The following is a 23174-nucleotide window of genomic DNA, read 5'->3' as shown; positions in this document are numbered from 1 at the left end:
TATGTTAATAATAATAATAATAATAAATTTGGAATAAAATATTTAGTTTTATTAGTTTATAATATTTATTACTGTACTGTATAATAACATTTGTAACCGTAGTAATAATAGTTAGTTATAATTTCTACTATTCAACATTTATCAATGGCCTGACCCCCCAGCAAACATTTCTGGTGACGCACATGCAGTGGAGCCGATTCCTTTAGTGGCCCAAAAGCTCGAGTGACCTCAAATATTTTACTTTGCATGGATGATAATTTTCGGGTAGAACGATCAGGTTATCTGCCCTCTTCATTTCACTACACTATCTATTTTCCTTACGCAGCTTCAACTGTTCCGACTGCTCGTACTGACCGTGGATTAGAGAACCATCTGGAAAAAGAAATCCAGCAAGATTTTCCGCATCAGAATTGGTACCAGGGAGCTGCCGACAAGTTTTGAACAATGAAGTACAAGTCAACAATATCATCATTAGGGTACTGAACGCACTCGGCCACCAAACAAAATAACTGACAGAAACAGTGCAGCAAAGATAGAGCCTCAGCAACGGTGAAGAGTGAGCTAAATACCATTTGGTAAAACCCAGGAGGAAAACTGTTAAAATAAAAGCAATATCATTCATTCTCCATTTCAGAAATGCCCTAAAAAATCCAGTTCCGAATCAGTTGAAATTCATCAAATGGCCTGGGTGGTAAGTGAACTCGAAGAATTAGTATGAATGAATATTAAATATGTTAAAGCGAAGCAAAATATGAAAAATACAAACATAAATCAGACTTCTACAATAGCTTAATAATAATAATAATAATAATAATAAAACAATACAATTTGATAACCTAAAAACATTCCTGCATAAAAATCTCATTCAATTAATTTGGAATTCCTGTTTCCTGATAACAGTTCAAAAGCATTTCAAGTATGAAATGTGCTGTTATTATCAAACAAAAACTTATTCACATATCTACCGATTCTTTTTATCAGTTATTTCTTTCACCTCTGCAATAATAGTGTTCATATTTTAACAAATCTTAATGGAGAACTTTACTGCGATTGTTAGGTCCGGAACCACTTGCGTATTGAAAATCAAAATAACTACATGGCGATTCAATATAAATTTGATTCTATGATAAGGAAGATACTATATTACTGAGAGTTTTGGGAATAACCTTCTTACATTTTTTTTTTTTGTAAGTTGGGGAAAATATTATTCTGATTTGATATTTTTGGTCAGAAGTACGGCAACCCAGGCACGTATCCAGAGGGGGGGCTCAGGGGGCTCGAGCCCTCTCCGAAATTTTTCGACTTACACTAGATAAAATGAGGTTTTTGGCTTGTGTGTGTGAATTAAAATATTGTGATTATAATTTAAGGAGAAATATAATTATCGAGGAAAGGCGGAGAATGTTCTAGAACCGTGAAGGATAACCCTGTTATTGATAATATTGTATGTAAACTTTTCTTGCTCTTTTGGTGTTGTCGTCCAACGAACTTGAGCATTATTTGGCCGGGTTAAAGTTACAGTGGTGTAAGTCACTTTTTTAAAAAAAGCAAAAAAAAAAAAAAAAAAGCAAAGAGTCTGACTCACAGCACTTTACTGATCAACCCAACAGCTGTTTCCTTTATCACAAGAACTTAAACTGTCATCTGTTGCCAGTTGAATGAATCTCTGACTTACTACACCACTGTAACTTTAACCCGTCCATTTAAAGATTTGTCAGCATTTGGAAGTTGCACAACAAAGCACTGTTGAAGGTACCGCCATGAGTCGGGCGATTCGTTGCATTAGACCTACTACAAAAAAAAAAGTGCGGAACATTCTAGAATATAATATGGATATAAATACGCGGATTCAATTTCACAGTTGGTCTGTACAAAAGAATACTTCAATAAGACTTAACGAGTAAGTGCCACAGTCGATTAGTGATCAGTCAGTGTCCAAGGACAGTTTTATAACATGTAGAGATTCGGGGGAGGAAGGGGGGGAAGAGGACTAGTGACACATTTTCCTGGAAAGTGCTGAAGTCTACCACTATTAGTACAAGTTCGGCTCAAAAGCTGAAGACATTGCCAACAGTGTAGTGCTAGTTTCGGGTCATGAGCCGAAGAGATTGAAGGTCTCTAAAGTAAATATTTCAGCAGTAATGGGCATTGGAGCATCATTTTTTTTAAAAAAAAAAAAAAAAAAAAAGGAAATAAGCTGCACAGATCGACTTAAAATCTAAGTTTTGAGTGACGATTTATTAGTGACCGGACCAAGTTTTGTGTATGCAGTCCAAGAGTTTCGTGGGTTAAAAAAGAACTTTTAAGTCAACTGTTTTGGAAAAACACTCCTACCACAAAGGGGCAGCCATGAATGTCGAGAAGAGAAAGCAAGAAGATGTTGTCTATGTGGAAATTTTAGCGGAAAAAGCAAGCTCGACCATGAACCAGGTTCTCGGACATATGCCGTGGCATTCTTTGTTCTACCAAGTGAGCTACCGAGTCACCCTTGTCTTCGCTTGATCTCTTGCAGTCGCTGTTGAGCAATGGCACGGTATGCCTGGTGGAGTCGGCATTTTCCGCTAAAATTTCTGCATAGCACATCTCTTGTGTATGACCAACCGTAAGATGTTGCCTGTTTAATTAACAAGCACAGAAAAAGGAGATAGAATAAAACTAAGGGACATTCCCACCGGTTGAGAAGATATTTTTCTTCTGTGGTCAACACGGGCTGCCGTTTCAAGGTGACAATGAGATTGACCCACCAGGTTTCACACCGAAGCTACAAGCTATACGTGTCGCTTGAGGATTTCACAAATCGAACACAGGCTTGTGCAGCCTGTCGTGCCGCTACGGTGTGAAAAGTTTCTGTTGATTGGGTCACTCATTGCAAACGACGTGTGTGTGCCTTCGTCCTAAATCTTGAAGATTCAAGTCACAAGGATAACATATTAGTATTTTCGTTAAGGTTACGTTTCGAAGGCAGGCGACAACACCATAAAGAATCATATCCAAACGTGGGAGAACACATTCGAATGGATTGTCCATTGCATAACAGCTTCGTGAAACGTACACACATACACATACTGAGATCGTTTCGGCACAAACACAACGTGTACATTGCAACAGAGGAGTCGAGTGATAAAAAATAAGAAAAGAAAAGAAGAAAAAAACAGCAGCTTAAACAGTGGCAGATTTAGGAGACAGTTGCTCTCCATTTTTGGCCCCGCACTATGGCTTTTTAATGCTAACCTTTGTCTACCAAGATAAAGTAAACTTTTCTTGCCCCCTCCCCCCCCCACCGTTTTGGAAGTGAGTCGCCACCATCGACCTTAAACCTTGCGAGGTTCTATTTATACCCCTGTAAAAAATATGTTTAGCCCCCCCCGAAAAGAATTTCTGGATACGTGCCTGCGGCAACCTCACAATATAACGGAAATATTTTTAAAAATGAATCAAATCCGGTACAATCTGCGATGCTAAAAAAATTTTTAAAACGCAATATTTTTCTCCTAGACTTGTGAACAAAATTCGCGACCAACAAAACGTCGAAGAAGCACTTGTAGAAGACTGACCGGTTTTGATAAACAGTAGTTCTTCTACTGCAAAGTGAGAAGAAGAAAAGGAAGTGCTTACGTCATGCTTTGCAAGTTGACTTTCTTTCTCCCCTTTTGTCTTGCAGTACAAGGTAAGCCTTGACCTTCTACAGTAGTACCAACCCCAGGTAGAAGACCATTTTTTTAAAAAAATGTAGACAAGCCAAATTAAGCTGTTTTTCTTATTGGAAGACATGTTTACGTAAAGCACTTTATATTTTGCAAATATTTGTTTCCACAAATAGTTTGTTGCCTTGTTGTTGCTTTGAACTTTTCCCCAAGTGCATTGTTGCCAAATCTCTAATTTCCCCAAGAATTATTCAATTTAACTGTAATGTACTCTGGGAAAAATACAAATATTTATGCACATGAATTGTAATTTTCCAGTAAATTAATAGTATAATATTGGCGACTTTCTGATCAAAACGTGCAACAAAGCCTAGTGGTCGCATATTTGAACCCTGGGTAAAACATGAATGTATCATTGTGATTGCCCCATGGTCCATCTCATCAGTTCATTCAGCCTCGTGATATAACCAAAGAGAGATAAAAGCGACGACTGAGACAGAGATAAAAATAAATATTAGCTTGCTATTTTATCACTTCAGTAGTTCATCAGCAACTTTGCAAAGCTTATTTTTACAAAAAAAAATATAGGTATTTGTAATTAGTACAATACGTAGAAATATAAATATCCAATTGAATGGAATTGACAATGTCACGAAAATTTTATTTTATTTTTTTTATTTTAAAGAAGACGCCTTGGGGAGCATTGGTTCTTCGTTGAAATACCGCTTACGATTTCATATCCTAGTAATTCATTGTTCCGTATTAAGGCATAAAAAATGTAACGCCCACTTTATCTTCTGACAAAAAGACTTTGAAAGCTGGAAACAAAAATTCAATTCCCTGGAGGGTTAAGCTCGGGTCAAGTGGGTGGGGATGGGTGTATACGTAGCTATGGATATAGCAAATACAAAGTTGCTGCAACGTAATTATCTTGATTCGTCCCGAATTTACGAAAAATGTGATAGTTGTTTAATATTTAAGTCAGGACAATTATTGACTGCCAAAGTGAAAGATATGAAATTACTTCCACATTTGAAAAATATATTTTAACTTTGTTACCATTTGTTCTTTTTTTCCACTCTGAATGATACAACAAAAGAAAAAATAATGACATAACGTGCGTGTAGAAATAACACAGGTTATTTTCTGTGTAAGCGAGTGCTATTGTGTCACTGTACAAACTTTCATAGCGATAGAATAATTCTTCTTCTGTTTGACGTCTTGTTTCAGTGCTGCGAACACTCGAAAAACGAAATCTTGTCCTGAATATTAAAAAAAAAGTTTAAAAGGCGAGAACCCCCCAAAAAAGGCCCTCCTCCACCCGCATACTTTCGGAGGTATGCGCTTATGCCTTGATACTTGAAAATTAACCCAGGGGATCAGTTCCCGAATTTATTTTTTACGCATTTCCCCGCTCTCTTTGATTTATGCTTTATTTTTAATTTATTTGTTTACAGTAATTCACTGTCGCATTAACATGAATGCCCCAGTGTGAAGAACTAAATTTGTTCGGGTTTCCTGAACAAAGTTAGTTATACAGCATTCTACAAGGAGGTAAGTAAGATTAAAGTTAAAGTTAGTAAGAGTAGGATGTAAATTCATGTTAGTGGTTAACATTAATAATATTAATGAAGACAGATACAAAATTCTGTTGTGTTTTGTTGTCCTGAATATATGCAACCTCGCCGTACACGTTGTGACTTACGTACAGAAGTTTTGTTCTGGGGGCTGTTGCCACTGTTCCACGAATCCTTCGAGTGGGCTGGCAAAAATATCAATAAGATATCGTGAAATTGGGGAGCTACGGAGAGTAGCGTAACCCGGTCGTGGAAAGCTACGACGACTGGGAGTTCGTCGTGCTGACCATGGGCATTGCCAGAATTTTTTTGTAGGAGGGAGTCAGGCCATTGATAAAATTTGATTAGTAGAAATAATAACAATAATTATTATTATCACGGTTATAATTATTCTGCAATAATAACTATTATAAATATCAACAAACCAATTATATTCCAAATTTATAATTTTTAATGTTATTATATAATTATATAAATGAGGGTCTTTTGTACGCGATCCACCAGATAAGTGAACATCCAGTCAACTGATTTCCATTATTATTTTACATTTCATGCAGTTAGTGTACTGAATTTCATACTTATTGTATTTTTATTAACTTTTACCCACCTCTGCATGGGTAACGAACGATTGATAATTTTGTGGGCTTCGTAGTGATTAATATGTGTGTCCTCAGACCAATGATTTTATTAGGTATCTAGTTACTTTTATTCTTGTGGATTTATATTTATATTGATTATTTATTATTATTATTAGAATAAACCTTTTTTTATTTATTTCTTATTTTTGTTCCCTGTAAGGTAGCAATTCATCTAAATGCTCTTAATTCCTGTTAGTACTGCAATAATTATTGTGACTGCAGTAAAAAGTGCTCGTAGATGTGCTCAAACAATAAATCCTAGGAATCCAATTGCTATTATAGCATAAATAACTCCAAGTATTCCTTTTTGTAAAAAGATTTAAAAGTTGCCGAGAAATGTTTCACCATAACGTTTATGTTGTGCAACCTCTCACGCAAAACTACAATTTTTCGAATTTTGATGAAATTTGAACCGAAATAATCTCTCCAATAATAATATAAAACGATAATCATCTTCATGCATCAAGTGATTGAATAAATTTCCTTAAATACATGGTGCATTAGCTGTTTCGTGCTGACGTCTTCTCATGTGCATCATTTACCCATCTGGAGGGAAAAGTCGTTGGGTATGGCAATTGTCTTCAGGCACTTTGCACACTGTTTGCAAATTCGAGATAAAAATCCTGTCGACGTATGAGTTGCGTGACAAAAATTAAATGTTTGCTCCCCCATCCCATTCTCTCTTAAAAAGTCCTTGAGTTGAACAAGCCAACACTGTGCTGAAAGAGTCGAGCAAGGAAACCGAATCTGTTTTAAAACCGGAAATGACGCTTGCAACCGATCTTTCAAGTTTGGCAAAGCTTTTCTGTCTCTTTGCATCAAGCCCTGGCTAGGCAGATTAAACAACAATAATGTGTGTCACCACTTTACATATTTACTTACAAAACAAAAACCAAACTATTGAGTTTCTTTCGACCACTTCTAACTGCAACCATAGTGAGGAAATATTGCAATATATACAGGGCGTCGCCGTACAACACCGACAAGCTTTCGCAGCGCGTAGGATACATCAAAACGAACAACTTTCCTTGTATTGGTAATGTTTTGATCCTTGAGGCCTCATTTCGGCATTATGACAGCCATTCGACACAAATTCACAGTTGCATTTGGCAGTTCTATTTTATGTCGAAAAACGACATTTTTAGTACGCTACGTGGCAGACTGTGTTAACAATCAATGCGAGTGCAGTTCTATTCTATTCTTTGGAGTGTCACTACTTTCGGAGAAAACCAACGACGTCTTTATTTTCGTGATAATATAATAATCCGTGGCTCGACAACCCTGGAAGGGCATTGGCCTATCTCCCGACCGCCAGTCTCCCTCCCACAATCATACCTGAAGGTGTGGAGTTCTTCAACCGTTAATGGGGTGACGTGGAGTCAGCACGTCGAGTCGCCAGTCGTTATAGGAGATTTCCGTGACCGGATTACGCTAGCGCCCTAATTTTCTCACGATAGTGGGTTGCCACCGGTCCTATACACAGGTCGAAAACCCAGAGACTGAATCCAGGCGGACTCGAACCCATCCCTCAGTTGGGAGTCCAATGCACAGCGCCACGGAGGATACATGCACGATTTAAGACTGGAGTTCAACTCTACTACTTTATTCTCCTCTTACCTGCTGAAAGTATGCTTATCCGTACCAGACAGACATACCGTAAATATATGTCAGTGGCAAGCATGAATCCGTGCCGTTTGGCTGTATATCCTATACAGGCTGAAAATTGTAGCTTTTTTCCCGAAGTATTGTTGAAACGAGGTGTTGAAGAGCATGAGAAAGTTATGTGAAAGTTCGTAGGTGTTTTCCGATCCTATGGAACTTTTCGCCTTCAAAATATTAATGAATTGGTCTTAGACAATAATACCGAATACATAAAATATTACATATTTATCGATGGGTGAATTTATTTCTAGAAACATACCGTGTTACAGTCTCTCTATATGCAGGAGTATTTTCTAGAATTAAATTCACTCTTTATAGGAAAATTACATCCACAAAACTCTGAAATGTATTGAGGAGGAAGCTAGTTGGTATACAATATATCAATATATATATCTATATATATATATATATATATATATATATATATATATATATATATTGAGGAGGAAGCTAGTTGGTACAATATATATATATATATACCCATATTGATATATTGTACCAACTAGCTTCCTTCTCAATACATTTCAGAGTATATATATATATACATATATGTGTGTGTGTGGGGGGGGGGTGATGATGTGTGTGCGTGTATGTATTGAAATCAATGATTGTGAAGTTTTGGAATAATATGTCCAAAATTTTGAAAATAAGGTTTAAAATGTTGACCCTGCCATAATATGCATGATTGTAAGGGTTACAAAATGAGTATTTTCCAAGTTCTGTATCACATTCAAAAAAATGCGACGATATGCGTACCACGATTTTTTCAAAAACCTAAAATTTTCACAATGCCCTAATTCGGGAACGGGTGCTCTTTACATGCATGTGGGGGGACGTGGGGAAACAAATTCTGCAAATCTGGTCAAAATTGGAGATCGCTGTCCACTTTACCGGTGTTTTGACATGGAATGTCTCATATCAGATGCTCTTTTAAGGTAGATTTCGCCTATATTAGTTCTAATTCGACTACTTTAGAGGATTTTCCATGTCTTGTCTACTAGCCCATCACCTCAGTAATGAATAGACAAACCAAACCTAACTAACGTTAGTGCATAAGTAAACCAGGGAAGCCCCTCTTGGTTTTCAAAGCGAAAATTCAAAAAAGTCAAGGGTACAAGCAGATTCAACCTTACGTATTATGTATTAAATATATTAAAAATATAAAAGGGTCTGTGTGATTCGAATGGATCCAAAAAATTATAATTCAATTCAATTAAATGGCATATATATATATATATATATATATATATATATATACTATTTAAAATATTTAATTGAAGGTGAGTAGTTTACATTTGCCATTTCAAATACTTGGACTCAAAATACGTGTGTTTGTAACACAAGTCACAAAAATACTAATGTACAAAAAATGGTTAATTGTATAAGAATTTCAAACTCAAATTTACCTAATCAACTGCTATCTTGCAATAATCTTCCATCTCAGACAGATTGTTCTGCAAAGCACACTAACAAAATAAACGGATGGAGAGAATTTTATTTTATTTCTACCCAGATTTAAGTATCTTCCATCCTTGAAAAAAAATGAAGCTAAACGGTGAAACACTTGCCTCAGGGCATTTATAAATATGTATAAATATATAATATTTATAAATTCAATGAGGCTTGGATTAATGAAAGTTGCTATTTTTTACGCCTACGCATAAAAATGCATGCAGAATTAACGCATAATTCCCGGAGCCAATAATTCACGCACAATTCTAGGAAGCATTTCCTTTAACATTTTTGCTAGCAAAAATGGTTGCAAGAAAATGCTTTCGTCTAAAGCGGTCCTATTTCTTAGATTTTAAAAAAAATAGTTTGCATTTTGCCTAATTCGTTATGAACTTATCGAAATGGTTGAAAAACGAAATCGGGGATGTGCTTTTGTGAGCAACGGTTTTCCTTGTTTAGTTCACACACTAGATCCTCACGCATCTGGCACCACGTGCTTTCGTGCTAGATCCTTTGTTGTAAAGATCACATGGCACAGGCACTTGGAAAACGTGCACATTTCTTTATTTCTTTTTAGTGTTCCTCCCCAACTGACGAAACAAAAGCCAAACAAAGCCTACTCGACACCAGAGCAATTTTGCTCCACAAATTCCCTTCAACAGGTGATAGATACATTTCCCTTTCATGTGTAATTTTCCCTTTATGTTTAGACATTGGGAACAATAAGGTAAAAAACGTAAAGGAAAAATGAGTAGCAAGAAATTATTACCAAACTAGCCTATGGCTATGTGTGGTTGATTTAATTAACTTGGAGGAAACATGTATTAGCTCAAAAACTCTGTCAGGGGAAGAACATACAATGATCACACAAAGGAAATTTAAAACAAAATTTCGTATTATTGATTTATTTTGTCACTTTAATTTACATAACAATCAGTAGACCATAATGTACGTAATGTGTTTTGCGAATTTCCTAATTACATTCTCAACGCCTATATTCTACGAGTATATAATCAAAATCAATAGACTTGGTTTCAACCCCTGTTGGGGTCAAATTGACTCTTCTTCTCACAAAACGTGTGTTCCCAGATTCTACTAGTTTTTGTTCATAAAGTGAACTTTGTCAAACTAATACCTATCTATCACATTCTGCATAGAAAATACAGTAGGCCTATACGTTTCTCTAAAAAGAAAATAACAAATCAAGACGAAACTAATGCGGTCATTTAGGCCTCGCCGATGGCGCGGTGCTAGCGTCGTCGCCTTGTTTAATCAAGGGGTCCTGGGTTCGATACCCGGTGGAGGCACATAGTGGTTCGGATCCCACTTTAAACTGTAGGTCCAGTTCCGATTAGCCTTACTGTGCATAAATTGGACTTTAAAACACTCAATCAATTATGCGGCCATTTAAGCTTGTTTTTTGATTGATTGATTTGTTGTTTTAAAGTCCACTTTATGCACATAAAGGCTAATCGGGACTGGACCTACAGTTTAAAGTGGGATCCGAACCACTATGTGCCTTCACCGGGTATCGAAGCCGGGACCCCTTGATTACAAGACGACGACGCTACCACTGCGTCATCGACGAGGCCCCCATTTAAGCTTGTGCTCTGTGATGAAGAGTTACTGGAACTTTCCCAAAGAACTGCGTCTAATAAAATCAAAAATACATAAATCAACGTTAAATCAAAAGTACATAAATCAAAGTCTTTACATAACTTTCTGCGAAGCGAAAGAGAAAAATAACTGCATAAGCAACAAAAATAAGTATGTAGAAGAAGCAACAACGCAGAGAATAAGTTGTTGATAAAAGATAAACAGGAAAAAGGGCACGCCTCCCCGATGGCGTAGTGGACTGGGAACGTGGTCGCCTTATAATCAATGGTTCTCGGGTTCGATACCCGGTCGAGCAACACTGGTTGGGATCCCAATTTAAACTCTTGGTCATGTGCATACACTGGACTTAAAACAAAAACTCGAGGAAGAAGGGAAGAATGTAAATAATGGGGAAGTGGAAAAATTAGGAACACGAGTGTGTGAAATTTTGTTTTGAAGTTCACGCTATGGTCAGAGGTTAATCATGACTGGACTTAGAGTTTAAAGTGAGATCTGAACCTCTGAAATCGAACTCGGGGCCCCTTGATTACAAAGCGATAATGTTATGTTATCTTGGAGGCCCAACATACGCAAGCGAAAAATACAAAGTAGAAAGAAGAAAAGGAATGAAGGGGAGAGAGATTAATCCAAAAACGAGATGATAGAAACACTGATTTCAAAAACTATAAAATGGAAGTGAAACAAAACAATAAACTCGACAAGAGTAAAAAAATAACATAAAAGTACAATGTAAGAAGCAAACAATGAAAGGTACATATAAATTAAGAAAAAATATAGGGGGGGGAAATATCAGTTCTATCACGGGCTAATTTAATTTCTAAGAAAATCAAACTTGCTGACTTGATCAATTATTTTTACTTGCTGACTTTGTATGTCTTTACACTGAAGTGTCCTTGGTAGACCGACCGTTCATGTAGCAAGAATCGTGCTCGCACATGCTCATAAAAAATATATTCTTAGCGTCCAATGCATAACTTACATAATGAGCTTGTTACCTAAGATAAGAGTCAACCATGAGGGAAGACTAGCAAGACTATTACGTAATGTCACAGACCAAGGTGCATGCTTGTTGTAAAGTCTCTGTAATGCGTCAAAAGCATCATACAGGTAGTGTTTGAAACGAACTGCTTTTTGAACTTCTGTTCATCTGAGTGTACGGCTTTATACAGTTCTTTGAAGTTTGTAATAAAATAGATATTGTCAGAGAAACAAGAAGAAAAACGATACATTCAATTAGATTCAGATTGAAGATACTTATTAAATCGATTTGTTTCAACTGCGTGATTTGTTATGTCGTAAAAAGAAATTAGCCCTTGTGCAACTTGTTTTCATTCTTTCAAAAACGGAGCTCTAATGTTTAATGTTGAAAAATTTATTTATCTTTCAAACTTATTTCAGTTAATCCTAAACTTCAGTCGAAGAGGGAAATAATCTCGTCGACCTACAGCTTCAAGTACGTACATTTTCTCTGAATATATAATTAAACTGTATTTTCCTGTACATACAATAACAAATCTGTTCATTTGTATAAAGTCCTTTATAAAATTTCCGAACAACGTTTCCTTTAGGCCTAAAGTTTCCACGGGCGTCGGGAGAAATATTTGGGAGAGGGAGTCAGGCCATTGTTATTATACAATAGTATTATTATACAATATTATTATTATTATACAATATTATTATTATTATTATATCCTTGGGAAGACTCTTCTACTCGATCAACCACATACGTCTTTCATATTTTTTTTACATTTCATACAGTGTTGCAGAAATACATAGTCATTCCCTCTTGTTATTAACTTTTGCCCAACTTGTGCAAGAAAAGCTTTAAAAGTTATGTGGAAATTTTAGTCCTAAAGTTTACGTTGTTTTACCTCTCACACAAAACTCTTAATTTTTGGAATTTTGACAATTTGTTGAACCATTTATTCTTTGGATTAAATGGTAGAATATAAAACTATAATCTAGTTCACTGTATTTTACACTCAACCTTTTCGATCTAACGCGGTTTTAACTTCGGTTATCTGTTGAAATACTGTTTCAGTTATTAACAATAAAAATTGCAAGCTTTCTGCTTGTTTGTAACTTGAATTGAATGTATGCTTACTTAATTTAATTAAGATCGCTTATTTATACACTTCTGCTCAGATGGTACCATTATGATCACCGCGAGAGGAAAAGCAGAGGCAACTAAAGGCAAGCGACACGAAAATGAGAAGAATCGTCCGGGGTCTTTGTTAAAGGAAAAATCCCAGTATTCAACTGAAATGAAATAAAACGCGGGAAAAACTCTTAGCATGTTGTTCCTCCATCTCTCAGGTATACGTAGATCACAGTAGAAGTGCTCTCCCGATTTTGTGTGCAATGTTAAGATACAGAATAAATCACTTATGCTACTTCCATTGAATTTAAATTCTGATCATTTTATCTCGCAGATAATCCAGACATGAGGATGGTTACACAATCTACACCCTCCCTCCAAAAAGTCCCTCATGGCCTTCATGAATATTCATCACTCTTTTGGGTGACAATTGACTACGTGACACTCAACAAAAAATCGTTGTGTGTTCCACGGTGTACAGTTTATCATAAAAATCTTGACATCTCAACATCGTACATTCCCTACGTTGAATGAACGTACGTAAACAATAAACCCGCTTGAAACGAAGTTAAATGACAGAAGATTTTCCTCATATGTAAGTCAGAGTTTTAATAACTTCCCCCCTACAAAATGCAGCAATAAAACGTCTACTCAGTTTTTTGCTGCATCTTGAAGCTAAAGATAAATCTCTGCTCTGGCAGAAGCCCAAAAATCCTTCGGTGGTTCAAAGAAACGATAGAGAGGAAGTTGGCTGGAGCCTACGCTCAGGTAGCAAATGAACTTCTGCAGCGAAAGATGCGCTGACAACCAAAATACAAATTGCTTGTGAATGTCGCAATGTCTTAAGATGGGGGAAGAGACACAGAAAAGGTGGAAAAGAGAGAGGAGTTGTAGAGACACAGAGGGGTAAGAAGAGAAACGAGGAAGAGGGAGAGAGAACGTTTGTTTTTAAGTCTACTTTATGTTTAGATAGGTCAATCAGAACTGGAACCCAAACCACTATGAAATGAGTCTCCACCGAGGATCAAACCCGGAACCCTTTGATTAAAAGGCGACAGCGTTACCGCCACGATGAGAGGAAGTAGGGCTTGGCCTTCCTACAGGTCTCTTACCATCAGGTTTCCCAACAAGAATCCTGTAAACTCCTCTTTCCTTTCCCATTCATGCCACATGGCCTACCCACCTAAGTCTTCTTGATTTAATCATTCTAATAATATCTGGACATGAATACAAATTATGTAGTTCTAAATTATGTAACCTTCTCCACTCACCTGTTTTCTCATCCCTTTTAGGTCCAAATATTTTCCTAAGGATCTTATTTTCAAATGCTCTCAATTTATGTTCCTCTTTCAATGTAAGGGACAAAGTTTCGCATCCATATAATAATACAAGAAAAACCCGCTTGCTTATTATCAAGCATCTTGTAATTTAATACCTATTTTGTAGTTATAATGCTTAATTAATTGCCTTCTTTGAACATTTTAAGTACTTTCTTTACCTGTCTACAGTGTTTATACGCGATATTGACAAGCGTTGTGCTCGCTGCCTACCTACCAGGCGCTTTCTCACCACAATATGAAAAAAAAATATTACAAGTCTTCCAAGTTTGACTAATGACTATTCACAGTGTTTTAAGAATTTTTATGTTCATATACATTAATCGGTATTTCCTATAAAAGGGCTCGTGCATAGCCAAATGGTGAGAGCTCTCGCCTTTGGTGCTGAGCGGTCCCGGGTTCGATAACGTCGTGAGAACAATTGGGGAGCTACTTGAAGTCGCGTTGAGATGGACCTAAAGGAAATCGGTAAGGTTGGAAAAGATTGGATTGATCTTGCCGAGGATAGGGGCAGATGGCAGGCTTGTGTTGCTGCAGCCATAAACCTTCGGGTTTAAGAAGGCTACAGAGTTAGTTATTATGGTATGGATGGCTATTAGGGTCCTCACTACGGCTGGCAATAAAATGCACCTTGATTATTATGAGATTATTGAGATAAGGCACGCTTGCTATTGTTTATGGCTGGCGGAAATGTTGGTTCATTGAAACTAATATTTAGAGTATTTTGTATATGCTCAGGTAGCATACAACAACCAACATATATACATGTATATAATCTGGTAAATGTCGTAAATGGCGTTCATTAATGTCATAAAATGGCAAAGACTTGTTGCCGAGAACGTAGTACTAATAAATGGACGCAGATACACACATGTACAGACTTTGTTCGGATCGCAAAACAATGGATGCAAATTTTGTTCCCAAATTATATGCTTGGCATACATTCCCATTAATTGAGAAGAATTTGAAACCCAGTGAGTGTAACTGGCGTGCGCAAAAGTAGTGTTGCCCGCGGGACGAGACGGGACAGGTTTTTAAAAATTCGAGACGAGATTGACCATGTGTCATAAGACAAACGAATATTTTCGAGACGAGACAGCATTTCCACGAGACTCCACGAGACGAGACAGGCCAAAGTCTCGTCTCGTGGGCAACACTACGCAAAAGGAAGAAATGAGATGGTGAGGGTTATACAGCCCTAGATTATTTTTCTTTGGGGGGGGGGGGGTGGCAGTTATGTTTACATTGAAGGAATTCATAGACGCGGCAGGTACTGACGTAGTGTGAGCAGAGTAACTTTGGGCCTAGCTTTTGGGGAAGAGGGCAGAACAGATTCCAGAAGGTTAAAAAATACACCTAACATGTACATTTTAATAAACCTGGAAATTTTGTGGGATTTGGGGGTTGGGAGAGTGCCCACTTGGGCCCAGACAGTTACGCCTATGCGTGGTGTAATTTTGTTGATTACACAGATCCGTGAACGTCGCCGTGTAATAAGAGTCAGTCGGGAAAAGGATCATATTCCATACGCGGAAAGATGTTAACAAAATAAAATAAGTTTGCACAAGCAAATATTAAAAATTAATAATAAAAACCACCATATTTCTGCCCAAAAATATAATTCCTGTAAACGCTACTATCGAAAATTACTGTTTAGATGGAGTGTAGATTCCATAGCGAGCAGCTTCAGCCCCCCCCCCCCCCACACACACACATTAGGATTTCCAGATATCCTGATTTTGCATAATTGTCCTGCATTTCACAGTCTGTTTTGATATCCTTTCACAGTGTACATTATACAGTATATTTTTTAATGTAATATTTAGTATTATTGATGTGTGTTAAGCTGTTCGTTTTCGTTCAGTGTGTGTCTTAAATTGGCAAATGAGAAATATGGCAACCTTATGTATGATGCAGATATGAAATTGCTATACAAGATCATAAATGGAAACTTAAGATGCAGCATCCAACTCCACGAACTCTCCCTCAGAGTGCCTTGACATAAAACACGGAGCAAGGAAACTTTCCACACTGCAACCCCCAGACTCTCACTCATACAACGTTCATTATTCCATAGGCTACGGAACCAATTCAACATCATTCCAAACCAAGTAGATATATTCAGTTCATATTCGTTTATTATCACCACCTTAGAAAAAATTGTACATAAGTAATGCATTGTGAAAATAATCTGTTTAACTTGGTACTGTTTTGGCTTGTTTATTTTATATATACACGTATATATATATTACTTTATAAAAAAACACTAGCCTACTGTGTTACTGTTGTTTCTCTCCGGTTTAAAATGGATTCTGCTGTACTGGAAAATTCAATAAATAGATAAATAAAGGTCTTGCAAGTACGAAAGGAGCGAGCTTCGTTCACTGAATATGTTAAAATGTCAACACGACAGAAGCAAAATAAAAGTGGATCATTATTCTACTGAGGTTAAAATCCCAAGCTGCACAGAGAGGTTGACATAAAAGAGCCTTTCGTAAGGACAACCGGGACCATTGTTTTAAACGTTAAAAAATAGCTACCATTCTTTAATTTTCCAATCACATCTTGGCACTCGGATAGAATATACTAGTTACATAAGAGAGGATGTGAAATATGAGAATGTGACACAAAAGCACAAAGGAAAGACGTCAATTAGTGCTCAGAAATCCTCGTACTCTTCTTACGTCTCCCCAAATAGCTACATTCCGACACGCCACACTTTTGCGACAGGTTTATCTTTCATTCCATGGTTATTTTTTTAATCCACTTTATGCACAGATAGGTTAATCTGGACTCATCCAACAGTTTAAACTGGAATCCGGAAATCGAATCATGGATCCCTTGGTTACAAGATAATATACTACTACTCCATCGAGAGGCTCTCTTACCGTGGTGTCATTCGAGCATGCTCATTGTCCTGATTTAGCCTCTTCGGTAGTTCAGTGTGACTTTGTTCCTCACTTGTAACCGATTCGAACTGCTCCAACCACACCATATTCTCTTTTCATGGTTATTGTGTAAAAAAATTGACTTTGGAGCTGATTTTTGAAACAGAAATCGTCATTTTGTTTTTTGAATTTTATGAATCATAGGCTACAGGGTGCCTACCAAAATAACAAATCCCAAATTCTTAACTTTTTCTTGACCTTTTTTCGTTTCTCTTAACCTTTGTTTATACGACCTCTACTAGGTAAAGTTTGAAATTAGCAATTAAGAAAATAAATATTTAATGAAAAATCCCTACCAAAAGGTCAGTTAAGATGAAAAATGAAGCAGTATTTAACATCAATGCATCCTGGACTGTATTTGGCAGACTAGCGAGGCTCTGGCGTCTATACTCACAGCCAGTATAATTTTATGTGCGCCTCTTGTTGTCGTCCCTATATATTTGTGATTGTCCCTTCATCGTATTCACCTTCATCTTCGCCATTAGCCAAAGCTGCAGAAAAGTGAAGTAAAATAAAATAAATCAATCAGTTAATGTGATAGTTGGTTGGTTGGGTGTTTAAAGACCACTTTATGCACAGTAAGGCTAATCGTGACTGGACCTACAGTTTAAATCTGGATCCCAACCACTTGTGCCTCCACCGGGTATCGAACCCGGGACCCCTTGATTACAAGGCGAGGACGCTACCACTGCGCCATCGGGGAGGCCAGTTAATGTGATAGCAAAAGTTCTTGGCCACAAGTATGTATAATTTCTTGACTTTTTATTGACTTCTTGATCTACTTGTTGATTTCTTGACTTTCATGACTGTAGACAACAAGACTGTCGTGACTTTGAATTACATTTTATACCAAGTGGCTGTGCAAGAACCCTAACGGCAAAGATTCACATTCAATAATTGTTAAGTCGAGTTTGTGCACCCACCCACCAGATGTGACATTGCACCCCGTCCACATTTTGCAACATAGTAAGAAATATTTATATTTTACATTTCCACGTGTATTACAATATAACTTAAATGCTAAAGTGACATATAGAATTAACGATGGGTGTTTTCCAAATATTTCAAGTATCTCAATCAGAAATCGAATCCGTGATACACTTGTCTGTCAGTTGTATCAACAGTCAACTTTCAACTTCGAAAAAGAGGTCACTAAAATATTATTGTAGTTCCTTGAATATTTGCCAATTATATATTTATGAGTTTAATTTGTTTGGTGCCTAGGTGTAATCAGAGGTGGTCACCCTCATGAGGGCACCCTCCGAAGACCTTTGAGGGTGAGGGCATATGAAGGTAACTGGCGGGGACTCAGTGTTATCCAGACCCCGCTTTCTTACCAGCTGATCTTCTTCGTAAGGGTTCCATTTTCATCTTACAGGTTTTGGAATTTCTCTATTGGCACAGGCATATAAGTGAATAATTAGTTCATAATCGATCAACTTGGATCCTCTTACCGAAAATCAACTCCTAGTTACATATATGGTTTCATGTTTGTTTATTATATTGACAAATTTAAGGTGGGCAGGGTGTTACTATTTTGTGAAACAAAATTCCCTGACTTTTACAGGCTAATCACCGGATTGGAAAAAACTTTTTTGGGAAAACTTTTGATCCTGTAATTCTTGTGAAATCTGCTCTCAGAGCTGGAACATTGTACACTGCTCCTAAGAATATCACTATGTTCCAACCAGAATTCTGAAAAAATGTTTTGAAAGCACCATGAAGAATATGAAGTCTGCAGCTTCCTATTTCCAGCAATGTTGTACTTTCTGGCTCATTAATAGTCATGATTTCCTTGAAAAAGGTGAGAAATTTCCAGTTAACTGCTGGTCCATCCATGGATATTTGCACTATGTTATTCAAATTGATACCTTTTACACCTTCTTGAAATGCAAGGTAGCAAGTCACTTGATTTGGTATGGCCCAGAAACACTAAACACATACAAGGACTACAAAATACAAATTTTTCCAGAAAAATAGTAAATTTCCCTGACTTTTCCAGAAAAATAAAATTCCCTGACTTTTCCAGGTTTTCCAGACTGGTAGACACCCTGGGTGGGATCATGGGGCTTGATGGCCCGATATGTGCTCAACCCACCCCCTACAAAATTCTGATTTTGTCAAGCACTACTCACATCGTCCTAAGATTAAGTTACAATCGCAATGCAATCATGAAGTTTGCGATCTGCCGATACATGCAAATTTGTACCGCTAAATGGAAAACAAACGAACAAACTTAAGCTCTCTTTCCGAAATAAAAACGTAATAGGACACCGACTCATTACATCTCAAACACGAACTTCAGTTTTGAGATCTTCCTGGACCATTGATGACTGATGAGAATTATAATAACTACTGGAACGTCATACCTCCCTGGTCAGAACTAATGATCAACTAAATCCGTGAAACAACAATAATTTTATGACATTTGCAACAATCAGGCTATTCCGATCTTTAAGAAATAAGACTGTCTTGAACACAACAATTGAAGACACCGAGTTTCATATTTTGTATATTTGGCCCCGAACTAAGCCCCCCACCTCTTCATTGTTATTGTTTTCTTCTTTCTTTGCCTATGATCCTAAACGATTGAATTTTCGTTAAAAAGAAACATGGCTCAGTTCAGACAATAACAAAAGACTTTTAAGAAGGAGAATCGGTGTAATACGTAATACATATTTCATTAATTAATGTATTTTTGTACAATATTATCAAAGTTATAATGCGAATGAAAAATTGGTAAAATACTGAGTAAAATTACTTCCTTAATCATCTCTTAAAAAATAACCAGAACTCCAAATGTTTAAAATAATTTTTATTCAATATTCAGTTGTATAAAACATTAAAATATCGACGAAATATACTAGTGGAGTTCTCAATAATTATTTTCCGTTTTACACCACGATAACAACGAACGATGAGTCGATGGAATAGATGAGCGAAATGAACAGAATGAAATAATCATACCGCATGAGGGCCTCCCCGATGGCATAGTGGTAGCGTCGTCACCTTGTAATCAAGGGGTGCCGGGTTCGATACCTGGTGGAGGCACATTGCACAGTGGTTCGGATCCCACTTTAAACTGTAGGTACAGTCCCGATTAGCCTATCTGTGCATAAAATGGACTTAAAACATCAATTCAAATTCAATTCAATTCATACCGCATGAACAATTCGGGTTCAAAATTCCTAGCAGTTAGGCAACCAACTCGTCACAAACACTGTTCTAAAACCTTAATGTTCCTGTTCTCTCTTACAACATGTAAAAATATGCTGGGCAATGCTACTTCGCTGTTAAAAATGCGTTCATGTTTCTAAATATAAAATTTTTCATTCTCTAATTTTAAGTGTTCATTCAGTGTTTGTCAACTGTGCTTAGTTTTAACTTCATAATGCGAATGGGAGTTTTCGAAGTTCTATATACTTGACACTTAACCATATATTTCGGATTACTTTGCTACATGTGCATAATGAAATAAATTTATGATTGCCTTCTAGACAAATAAATATGGAAATGAAGAGGGCAGTTCAGAATGAGATAATGTCGAAAATCTAGTACGTTTATAGCTACTATGTAGGTTAATTAAGACTACAATTAGTGAAACCTTTCAAGATCTGAATCTTGCTGAAAACATCGTTTTTTAGGTTAAATGCACAGTTAAAACTCTTGCACATTCTGTGTTTGAATTTGGATTTTAGTATCTAGAGTCATTTTCTTGCCTGTGTCAGTCATTTGCAACGGTTCTTCCAGACCTAGCGGAGGTTTGAATTCAGAGATTACCGCGAGCCGAGCGGCAGTCTCTGTGAGTGCGAGAGAAAGAGAAGAGGAACGGAGAGGGTGTTCGCAAAAGGCCACAATGGATTTTCGGGCCAGTGCTCTCCAGTTGCATTTGGAATCCTATCAGACGCTGAAGTGGAGCCAAGGTGAGCTACTACCCTCCCAGAAAAACAACTGGAATTGTCCGTGTCCCAAATTTCTAGGGGGGGGGGGGGAATGAATGTCAATATATCATAGCATCATCAATACTACATACAATTTTCTACCTACCGAGTTTCGAACTTCTCAGATTTTTTGTTATCCCCTATCTAACACTCTGCCCCTCCCCCCAAAGCCCCCTTCCAATTTTATCTAACGTTACCCTGCGTCAAGTTCTCATCTGATATAAAGTTCAATAAACTGTAGACTTCAAACCCGTTCGGGCCACCGATGACAAACTTTACGATATCTTCACAAAAATCGAACTTAGGTCGTCAAGTTCATCGTCGTTAGCATACACGACTGTACAAGTAAGAAATAACTGCATTACGATACAATAAATAATAAATGTGCCCCACGCACCGAAACGTGTGGTTAGTATTCATGGTGAAGAAAAAGCCGGCGAAAACAAGCATGGTCGTTATTACATCATCCTCTTCTTTGTTAGCATCCTTCAAGAAAACCGTGGGAAGAAACAGTTTAACGATTTCAGGGCAGTTCGTTTAACTTTCGATTTCGCGACATAATTCGTAACATAAAAACTTTAGCTTATATTATGTAACGATTTGAAATCGTTATTTTTTGTGAAAAAATCGCAGCATTCGTCTTCACAAACCTAACCGTAAGTATTTGCAGTTTCGTCTTCGACAAACGGTCATTCCCACACTTCTGAATGAAAAGCTTCTTTGTTTCATCGGGAGGAAGAGGAGGGAGGGAGTTTATAAAACCTTGAAATGGTGACACTCTCAGAATGTTGTCTGCGAATATCACCAGTACCAACATATGAGAAATTCTTTAAAAATCGCAAGAAATACTCACCCTCCACCTTCGTCACTGTGAACACTTGCTGATCGCTGTTTGCTGTGTAACTCCCTGAGAGAATCTGTTTGTGGGCACTTCAAATATCTTGATAGCCGACTCCCGGAACACACAAAAGCTAAAAACACGTAAACTTCACAGGTACACACACCTCGGTCGCGAGCAGCTGATAAACGTCAAGTACGGAACGGGAGAACTACAGAGCTCGCGACCAGTAGGCTTTACGAGGTTCACTGAGTCTCTTCCACTGTCATTTTTCTGCTTGCATCCACCAATCAGCGAGCAGGAAGTTGTGTCGTCACCAAGCACCCATTTTGCCGATGATCAATAAGCCTGCTAGGACTTGCATCACCTGCCACCGTAAACTTCGTTCGCCACTTGCATTAACCGATTAACGTTTTCCGCATCTCAAAATATGTTTATTAACATGGTAGCAAGGGCAAAAAATAAAACAAACGGATGTAAAGAAACTGATGCCGGCTTCCAGTTTCTTTGCATCGCTTTCGCCGTTACCCCCTTTCTTCAGCTGTGCGCTGTTCTTCATCGTTGCCAACTCTAACAAGTAGTCGCTAAATTTGCCTATAAACAAATTTTATGAAAAAGATACGAGACTTCTGGCTATTTTTAGGTGCTCTTTAGCGATTAATCTCTTCCCAGATTTATTTTGTTATCTACGTAAATGCGTCTAAAGGACCATTTAGACATGTGCAACATTTTTGGATGCGGATTTCTTTCATGCGAAGAAAATATCTCACCAGGTTAATTTACAATTAAAAATGTCAATTATTATTACATCAATTTATGCTAATTTGAAATAGTCAACAAAACTGGGAATGCATAATTGCAACATTTAACATTTTCTTTATAAGATGCAGAGTAGAAACTAACTATGCAAAGAACATACTCTAATTCAAATATATGAGTTGCGACCAGGAACCAGAGTGAAACGGACCCTGCAACCTTCCCGTTCAGCCTCGTCAGAAATGGTAACGGATGTTCTAGCTGATATATATATATATATATATATATATATATATATATATATATATATATATATGCCCTAACTCCACAATCCCTATACTTCTTCATGGTGTGGTGCAAAGCACAAGGGAGCACTATATTTTATTTTTTTTAATATTCTCTATATTTTCCTTTTCAGTGTGAACTCCGTTTTTAATACTACATATTATAGAACATTGCCGTAGACACGAAAAAAAAATCGCTGGGGTTGTTGACTCATAATCATAATTGTTCCCATGTGCATTTCCAGAATTTTTAGAGGGATTAAGTAGTCATAAAGTTTATGTTTTTTGACTCCCATAAAATATAATTTTTTGAATTTTGAAAATGTGGAACCATTTCTCTTGATTAAATGATATAGTGGAACCACGAGCAAAACAACCTGCG

At 37.1% G+C, this 23174-nt stretch overlaps 1 protein-coding gene across 3 annotated transcripts in view; it reads right to left on the bottom strand.

The window, feature by feature from the left end:
* Nucleotides 1-21996, bottom strand: part of LOC145990914 (uncharacterized) — a 146354-nt gene extending 124358 nt beyond the window's left edge. For 2 of the 3 annotated variants that reach the window (XM_083126430.1, XM_083126435.1), the window contains exon 1: nt 21768-21996. The gene's annotated coding sequence lies outside the window, so the exon portion shown is untranslated. The remainder of the gene's footprint in view (nt 1-21767) is intronic. The other variant, XM_083126436.1, reaches the window with a different exon arrangement.
* Nucleotides 21997-23174: the final 1178 nt, after the last annotated feature.

Source organism: Lepisma saccharinum, chromosome 8 (genome assembly GCF_977018435.1).
Source record: "Lepisma saccharinum chromosome 8, izLepSacc3.1, whole genome shotgun sequence".
NCBI classification, from domain to species: domain Eukaryota; kingdom Metazoa; phylum Arthropoda; class Insecta; order Zygentoma; family Lepismatidae; genus Lepisma; species Lepisma saccharinum.
The sequence above is the reverse complement of the archived record's forward strand: the minus strand, read 5'-3'. Positions and strand labels throughout refer to the sequence as shown.